This window comes from Anarrhichthys ocellatus, unplaced genomic scaffold (genome assembly GCF_004355925.1).
Source record: "Anarrhichthys ocellatus isolate YVR2014 unplaced genomic scaffold, GSC_Weel_1.0 scaffold41, whole genome shotgun sequence".
NCBI classification, from domain to species: Eukaryota; Metazoa; Chordata; class Actinopteri; order Perciformes; family Anarhichadidae; genus Anarrhichthys; species Anarrhichthys ocellatus.
The window spans coordinates 1,989,060-1,996,874 of NW_022280071.1; the positions used below are offsets into that span (position 1 = coordinate 1,989,060).

The 7,815-nt window shown below is 42.0% G+C and overlaps 1 long non-coding RNA gene across 1 annotated transcript; it reads right to left on the reverse strand.

Moving 5' to 3' along the window:
* Positions 1-6: 6 nt before the first annotated feature.
* LOC116394818 (uncharacterized) lies at positions 7-6,136 on the reverse strand. The gene is made up of 3 exons (XR_004213482.1): positions 5,433-6,136; positions 4,988-5,358; positions 7-4,727 (listed from the first exon to the last, which is right to left on the reverse strand). It is a non-coding gene; the product is annotated as an uncharacterized LOC116394818 (long non-coding RNA).
* Positions 6,137-7,815: the final 1,679 nt, after the last annotated feature.

Below are 7,815 nucleotides of genomic sequence, written 5' to 3' on the forward strand. Positions count from 1 at the left end.
ACACACACACACACACACACACACACACACACACACACACACACACAGCTTTGGGCTGATTCACAACCAGGGGTACGTTTACATTTGATGCTCCAAGTGCAGAAATACATGGAAGGATTGTGTGATAGTGAGCTCATCAGGTCAACAGAAAATAGAGCCACGTGTATATTGGTGTTTCAGAGGAAAATAAGCAAAACTAAGAGTCTCAGTAGTGGCTCTGTGAGGCGACTCAGGCATGCTGCTTGCTAACATGCCTGCAATGACGATGTCATCTTGGCATGCTAACATGTGCTAATTATGGGGACGTCATTAGTTCTGAGGGTGTTTCATCATAGAGTATCAAACTAATTAACAGTTGACCTGATGAGGGTGCTAAATGAACATTTTACTACATTTCCATCCAATAGCTGCGTAGACATTTCACTCAGTTACACGTCAACCTCATGCTCTATTCTTCATACGAGTGCAGCTTTACCCAGTTTGGTGTCAAGATTCTTTTCACCCTACTTGGAGATTCTTTCTTGTTTTATTGAATTTCTTTTATTAAACTGAATTTATGACCAAAACACTTCAATGAATGGGTGAATAAACATTTTATTGCAATCATCCAAAAGTTGTCAAAAATGTTTCAGTCTGGACCAAAGTGGTGGACATACTCCCCTGAGAGACAGCAATGATGAACTGGCTCACTGTAACTTATTTCTGTACGTTTGTCAAGAGAACAGCCACAAGTTCATCAGTAGCACTCTCTCTCACATCTCCTGTCAACGTGCCCCTGAGCAAGGCACTGATCTGCTGCCACGGAGTAGACCCACTGCAGCTCAGCACCCAGCAGGAACACTACTCCGATGCCTGCAGAACTCCATGTAGATATAGGAAGTGGGATTAATGACATCATCCCATTAGGTGAGCAGGTTTCAGGTCCTTGTCACAGAGCAGCCTGTTCAAAGCAGGAAAAGCCCAAAAGTAAAAGATGACATTAACTAGGGCTCCATTCTGTTGAGTCAACATTGTACTGGTGTTAACACCCGCTTTCCAGCTGTCTGCGGTGAAAAGGGTCCATAAGGTGTGTTGGAGTCCGGATCCTGAGAGCTGCTGCAGAGATGAGCACCAAAGACTAAAGGACCAGTCGTAATAAACACACACATTAGTGAAAGTCGAATGAATAGTTCTGATGTCATTCCATCAACACTACAGTACACGGATGACACACCATAATCTACAATACTTCTGCTATATTTACTACATTTCTCACATAAAAGAGCTTTTGTGTTTTTAATGTGTATTCATGTAACGTTACTCAACACCGATTTCCCTTCAATTCCTACAAAGTGCCACTAGAGGGTGCCCCGTACCTACAGACATGCATGGCCGTCTACTGTACAGCACAGTTCCCCTTTTCTGTAGTTTTCTGCTGAAAGATGGAAGGTCACCTCCTGTAACAAGTGGAACTCATGTTTCTATCATAATAGGGTTGATGTTGTGGATGTTAGCAGGAGTAATACAAGGTACAGGGTGTTTTATTTGTCGGTGTACAACAGGGATTCAGATTGTAGTCCCATTTTGCAATAGCACAATCACGTGCAATACAACATGAGAGACCACAAGCATGTCATGGATGACCCCTTGTGTCATCATTACGTTAGTGCATACGTGTTGGAGGGCAGTGGTTCCCAACCTGTTTAAGGTGTTTAAGGCAACATTACAAATCTGTTAGATGATTAATAAGGAAAGCAGAAAAAAAACACATTTGTTAATTATTCGATCATTTTCATCCTTCATATGTCTAAAAGGTATTTGAGTAAAACACTCGTGAGAATATAGATCACAAGGAGACAAGAAGTCTTTTTAAAGTTTGGGAACCACAGTAACAGGAATGAACCACTGGGCAGTGAAACCACAACAGTTCTCCAGAGCTGAAGATCTTGATAAAGAGGAATGAGAGTGAAACAAACAGGAAGGCTTTGTGGCCATAACACTGGCCGTGCTGCTGTGTCTTGTGACACTGATCTCTACTGGTGGATGTCCAGTGTGTGTTACGTTCACTGGCACTCTGACAGGCTGGTACAACACACAACCATTATGTTTCTATGGTTTGTGGCCTGTTTGTATTATAACCCTCGCTCTTGTTTTTCGTAGATTACTAAATGAATTTGGACGAACCCAAACATAAGCATTGCTTATGCTCATTACAGCTGTGCTGTCTGTTGATAGTCAGACATTGGTCATATCTCCCTACCTTCAAGAGTTAACTTACTGTTAGCATTTAACTCCTTCTTGCTGCTTTGAATGGAACATGTGAATGTTGGCTAAAGGAAAAAAGGGTTTTGTAAATGAAAGCATGAGCGTAACATCCATATCTACCTCTAAATAGTAATCTCACTGCTTTTTTAGCAAGTTGCTTGAATTTTAAATACTGGTGGAAAACTCATTGGCTCACACATGGATTATTATTTGTATGCACGTTTCAAGTAACTGAACATCCCAATAGCAGCCGCTTCACTGGCAGATCAAAGTTGCACAAAGCAGTTCTGCATAAGTCTTTTAAAAGACCCTTCCTCACAATCCATGTATCAAATGCTGTAGTAGAACAAAATGTGTGCGTCATCATGTTTACATTCATCTAGCATGGCGTGTGTTTTTGGTCGGGTGTTTCTAAATTTAAATGTCATTGATAGTATACTGGCAGAATATGACTCAGCGTTTATTCAACCTAACCTGTGATGGGTTACACAGTTTAGGAAGAAGAAATACATGATGAAAAACACTGCAGCAAAGCAGCATCCCAGTCCCAAAGGAGGCAGGTACGGAGACGGTGACCCCAAGAGACAAGACACCAGAGACACACAAAGCAGCACGACAACAGACAGCAGAAAAGAGCAAGTATCACGAAGGAGGCTGATGAAGAAGAAAGTATCAGGAAGAGTTATCGGGTAACAGTAGCAGGTTACGTGGTATATAAACCACTTTGAGTCCTAATTCAAAGAGGGACTCAAACAAAAATCATACAAAAATAAAACTGCAAAAAACATCCCGGGTCAAACTCTTCCTCTTCGTCGTTTACATGATAATCTTCAAACAGGACCAGTTAAGAGGGGAAATACACACACACACACACACACACACACACACACAGAACTCACAGTACAGGAAGTGAACCGGGAAAACTCTGTGCTGACCATTAGCTTATGTGTTCTGCGTATGTGCACAGTGAGTTTAGTGCCACTACCTTTAAATGTGAACATTTTACATTTCTGGAGATGAAGGAATATTCAGAGGTTCTATTGCTGGAAATGAATTAGTATTTGTGGAACATTAAACCCACACTTAGCACTTCTATTGTCAAAACTACCAATAAGTACATTTGTTACACTTACTTGTACTAATGTTATAATATCAACTAAACATAAAAAGTTCCGTTTCATCAGTGGATCTTAAGGAAATAGTTTTCACACTTTCTTGCTGAGAGTTTAGTGATGAGAGGAATCAATCTTCTCTCTGTATCGCCCACACCGCTCAACTGTTCCTTTAAACACTGAACCACACGTCTCGACTTAATGCTGCAGCAGCACCGAGATTGAAAAGTTGCAGACGGTATGTCACTGTGTTCAGCAGTACATACCGATGCCTGGAGGCGTACGCCACTACTAAGGCCTTTTCAAAGTGGAAGACAGACACACCAGTATATGCAAATTGTTTTTTTTCACAACTAGTGATGCTGTAAATGTATTTTTTTCCAAGTAGCGCAACACAGCGTCCTAAATAAAGCAAGGTATCTATTTTCTCTCCTCCAGTTTCCTGTTGGGATACAATACTTTTGAAATGACAAGTGATTTCATAGTGACGTAGCACTCCAGGCATTGATATACGCCTAAACAACAGTGGCATACTGTCGGTCATTCTACTGCTGGTGCTTTAATTCTCTTTTAAAGTAGTTGGAAAGAAAAGTGAGCTGTCAAATCTACAATGTGTTAGTCAGTGACAATGTGAGATTCTTGTATACTTCTCTAGCATTTTGTGAACAGCTTGCACCTCAGTATTTAGTTCGTAGGACATATTTCTCAGAAAATTGCGAGATAAAGATAGAGGAGAGAAAAGAACAACAATAAGATTAAAACAAAAGCATTGACTCATCTCACCTTCACACTGCTGGTTAAACTGAGAGTCATTCTTCTACTTCCTCAGCTGTAACTCTGGCGTTACATGTCTCATTGCCATTCTACATGCCAGAGACTCTTGCTGCTTTGATGAGCCCATGACACAGCGACACAGAGACCAGAAGACTACAAGGTAGCCCATACAATCATTTCTTGCTCCACATTTCACCTCATCATTGTTGTGCTGTTACGTGCATGTAGGGAGCCGGAGACAAGCAGGAACATGTCCTTCATTTACTCAGAGTTGGATGAACCCCATGCTTGCCATTGGGAGCTGTTCACCACTACGGCACCACTGCAGCAGCTGAGTGGTCGGTGCCTTGCCCAAGGTGAGGAGAGGTACTCGTTCTCTTTCTTCACTACATTACATTTCGCTGGGACACAGGATTCTCTTCACTGCCCTCTCTCTAAATCCACAAACCTGAAGTCAACACACTAAATGCAAAAGAGTCCCAAGAGGATTCAAAGACTGAACAGACCACCAACCATGTGTTGTTATGTGCCGCTGGGCTGTGTGATCTGTCCGACCCTCTGGTCCACTCTCCACACCTGTGTCCTGGTTCTGAAGGTCTGCAGAGAGAGTCTTAATGTCACACAGCTTTCTATTTGATCTTACAAATCCTGTATTACCCTGCAGATGAAGACAGACAGCAAGATTTCCTATATTTCTGTTTATCTTACACAGTTTTAGTTTTTTAGCATACACTCAAGACTTGACAGTTACATTGTATTCTTGCCAGAGTGGTAAAAGCCTGTGAGGCAGAGTTTAGACCTTTTAGTAAGTCAACAGGTGATCTCCACACAGACTGATCCACTGAGTACGGACATACCTGCATGGCTGATGAATGTCAGCGTCGCACTGAAGCCCCTATGTGTGATGCTGCCGTCTGAGGTGAAGTGAAGCACCATGACGCTGTGGTAGGACAGGACAGGAGGAGGAACGCTGCCACCACACAGCACCACTACAAAACATGGAGAACATAAACCTCTCATTGCTGCTAATATTACAATGTGTTTGAATCTGAAAAGAATGCGATGAGGACAGAGAGAGAAGACATAATCAAAGCAGTGAGTGTTCAACCGACACCCAGAGATTCATCATCCTACCAATCTCCTCTGTTCCCTCCACATCTCCCAGGACAGTGAGGGAGTCATACAGGCATCCATCGGACTCCTCCAGGTCGAAATCAGCAAAGTCCAGCTGGAACACAACACCAGAATCAGCCTTGAGTTTCTGATGAACACTGCCTTTTAACTTTGATTGACCGGCATCACCTTAACAACGTGTCCCTGTGGAGCATAGACAACCAGCGGAGGACACAGTCATTACTGTAGCACTGTGGGTGATTTGGACTGTGGACAAGTCAGATCATCAACTAGCACAACTATTCCGCATCCTGATGAACACAAACACACACACACACACACACACCCACACACGCACATCGAGCATTATTACACATGCAGGAGCAGTTCAGGACACAAACTCACACATACACACAAACAAAAGACACATTAGCAGCAGCTCTACACAGTGTGTCTGTGAGTGTCTTGTGCAGCTCATCATTGTGTCATGGGACATGTGCCTACACACTATCTGGTTACTCTGAGAGCCAATGGCAGAGGGGAACACTGTGTGACCTGTATGGACAGTGTGTGCACTCAGTACAAGTGGCCATGCTGTCCTGTACACCTTAGTATTACCTGCAGAGATGTGTGTGTCTGTGTCTGTGTGTTTTGTATAGTGTGTTTCCCACCAGGACTAGAGCGTCCCTGGTCGGCACGATGCCTGATGACAAAGCCACTCCCGCCTCGGCTAACGTCAGAGGAGAAATGAAGTGTTGCACTCTGTGAATTCTTCAGCAGCATGGGGCCAGGAAGGACCCCCCCACAGAAGACCCCTGTAAGACAATGACGAAGGTAGTTCAGTATGTGCTGTGTATGTGTATGTACACGTTTAATATGTGTGTACAAGTGTAGTGTGTGTAATGTGTATATGTATGTACATGTGTAGTGTGTATACGTATGTACATGTATGTACATGTGTAATGTGTGTATACATTTATATATATGTACATGTGTAATGTGTGTATACGTGTATATATATGTACATGTGTAATGTGTGTATATGTGTGTATACGTGTATATGTGTGTACATGTGTAATGTGTGTATACGTGTATATATATGTACATGTGTAATGTGTGTATATGTGTGAAAACGTGTATATGTGCGTACATGTGTAATGTGTGTATACGTGTATATGTATGTACATGTGTAGTGTGTGTGTACACGTGTATATGTGTGTACATGTGTAGTGTGTGTGTACACGTGTATATGTGTGTACATGTGTAGTGTGTGTGTACGTGTATATATATGTACATGTGTAATGTGTATATACGTGTATATGTGTGTACATGTGTAATGTGTGTATACGTGTATATGTGTGTATACGTGTGTACATGTGTAATGTGTGTATACGTGTATATATATGTACATGTGTAATGTGTGTATGTGTGTATACGTGTATATGTCTGTACATGTGTAATGTGTGTATACGTGTATATATATGTACATGTGTAATGTGTGTATATGTGTGTATACGTGTATATGTGTGTACACGTGTAATGTGTGTATACGTGTATATGTGTGTACATGTGTAATGTGTGTATACGTGTATATGTGTGTATACGTGTATATGTGTGTACACGTGTAATGTGTGTATACGTGTATATGTGTGTACACGTGTAATGTGTGTATACGTGTATATGTGTGTACACGTGTAATGTGTGTATACGTGTAATGTGTGTATACGTGTAATGTGTGTATACGTGTAATGTGTGTATACGTGTATATGTGTGTACATGTGTAGTGTGTATACAGTGTGTGTGTGTGACCCGTCAGTGTGTCCTTACAGCAGGTGGATCATTGTTAGCAGCTTGTTGTCCAGTGACTGACTGACTTGCAGAACTTGAAGACGCTCTATAGATTCGTCAGTTTGGGGTTTAAATATTTTGGTAAAAAACTTGATTTGCTTTCTTCCCACACTGAGAAGAGAAGATTGATAATAGTCTCATGTGAGTGACGTAACTACAGCCTGACACAGTCACAGTATGCAGCTTCCACAGGGAGTCTCAAAGGGTCACTATCATTCCTACAGGAACCAAAACTGAAACATGTGCTAACTGTCAGTTCTTAACTCTGTTCATGTCCGGGTTAAACAAACAAGATGGAGAGAAGGTTAGAGGTGGAGGCGTATAGCCTCTGTATTTAACTTACTGATGAAAGACTGTAAGTATAAGACTCAACTTTTCCTTTAACCAAAGCACTCGGCACATTTTAGAGGTTCTGCTGCCTCTGATGAATGTTTCTGAGTCTCAGTCTCACAGTGTGTGTGCGTGTGTATGTGTATATGTGTGTGTGTGTGTGTGTGTGTGTGTGTGTGTGTGTGTGAGAGAGAAATTCACCAACAGGTCTACGAGTCCCGACTGAAACTGTGAGTCGATCGTAGCGACAGTAAGAGTCAGTTTCCAGATCAAAATGATCAAATTCCAACAGAACACTGTAACCTGGAGGAACACTGATACTCCACACACACAACCTGAAGACAGACACACACACACACACACACACACACACACACACACACACACACACACA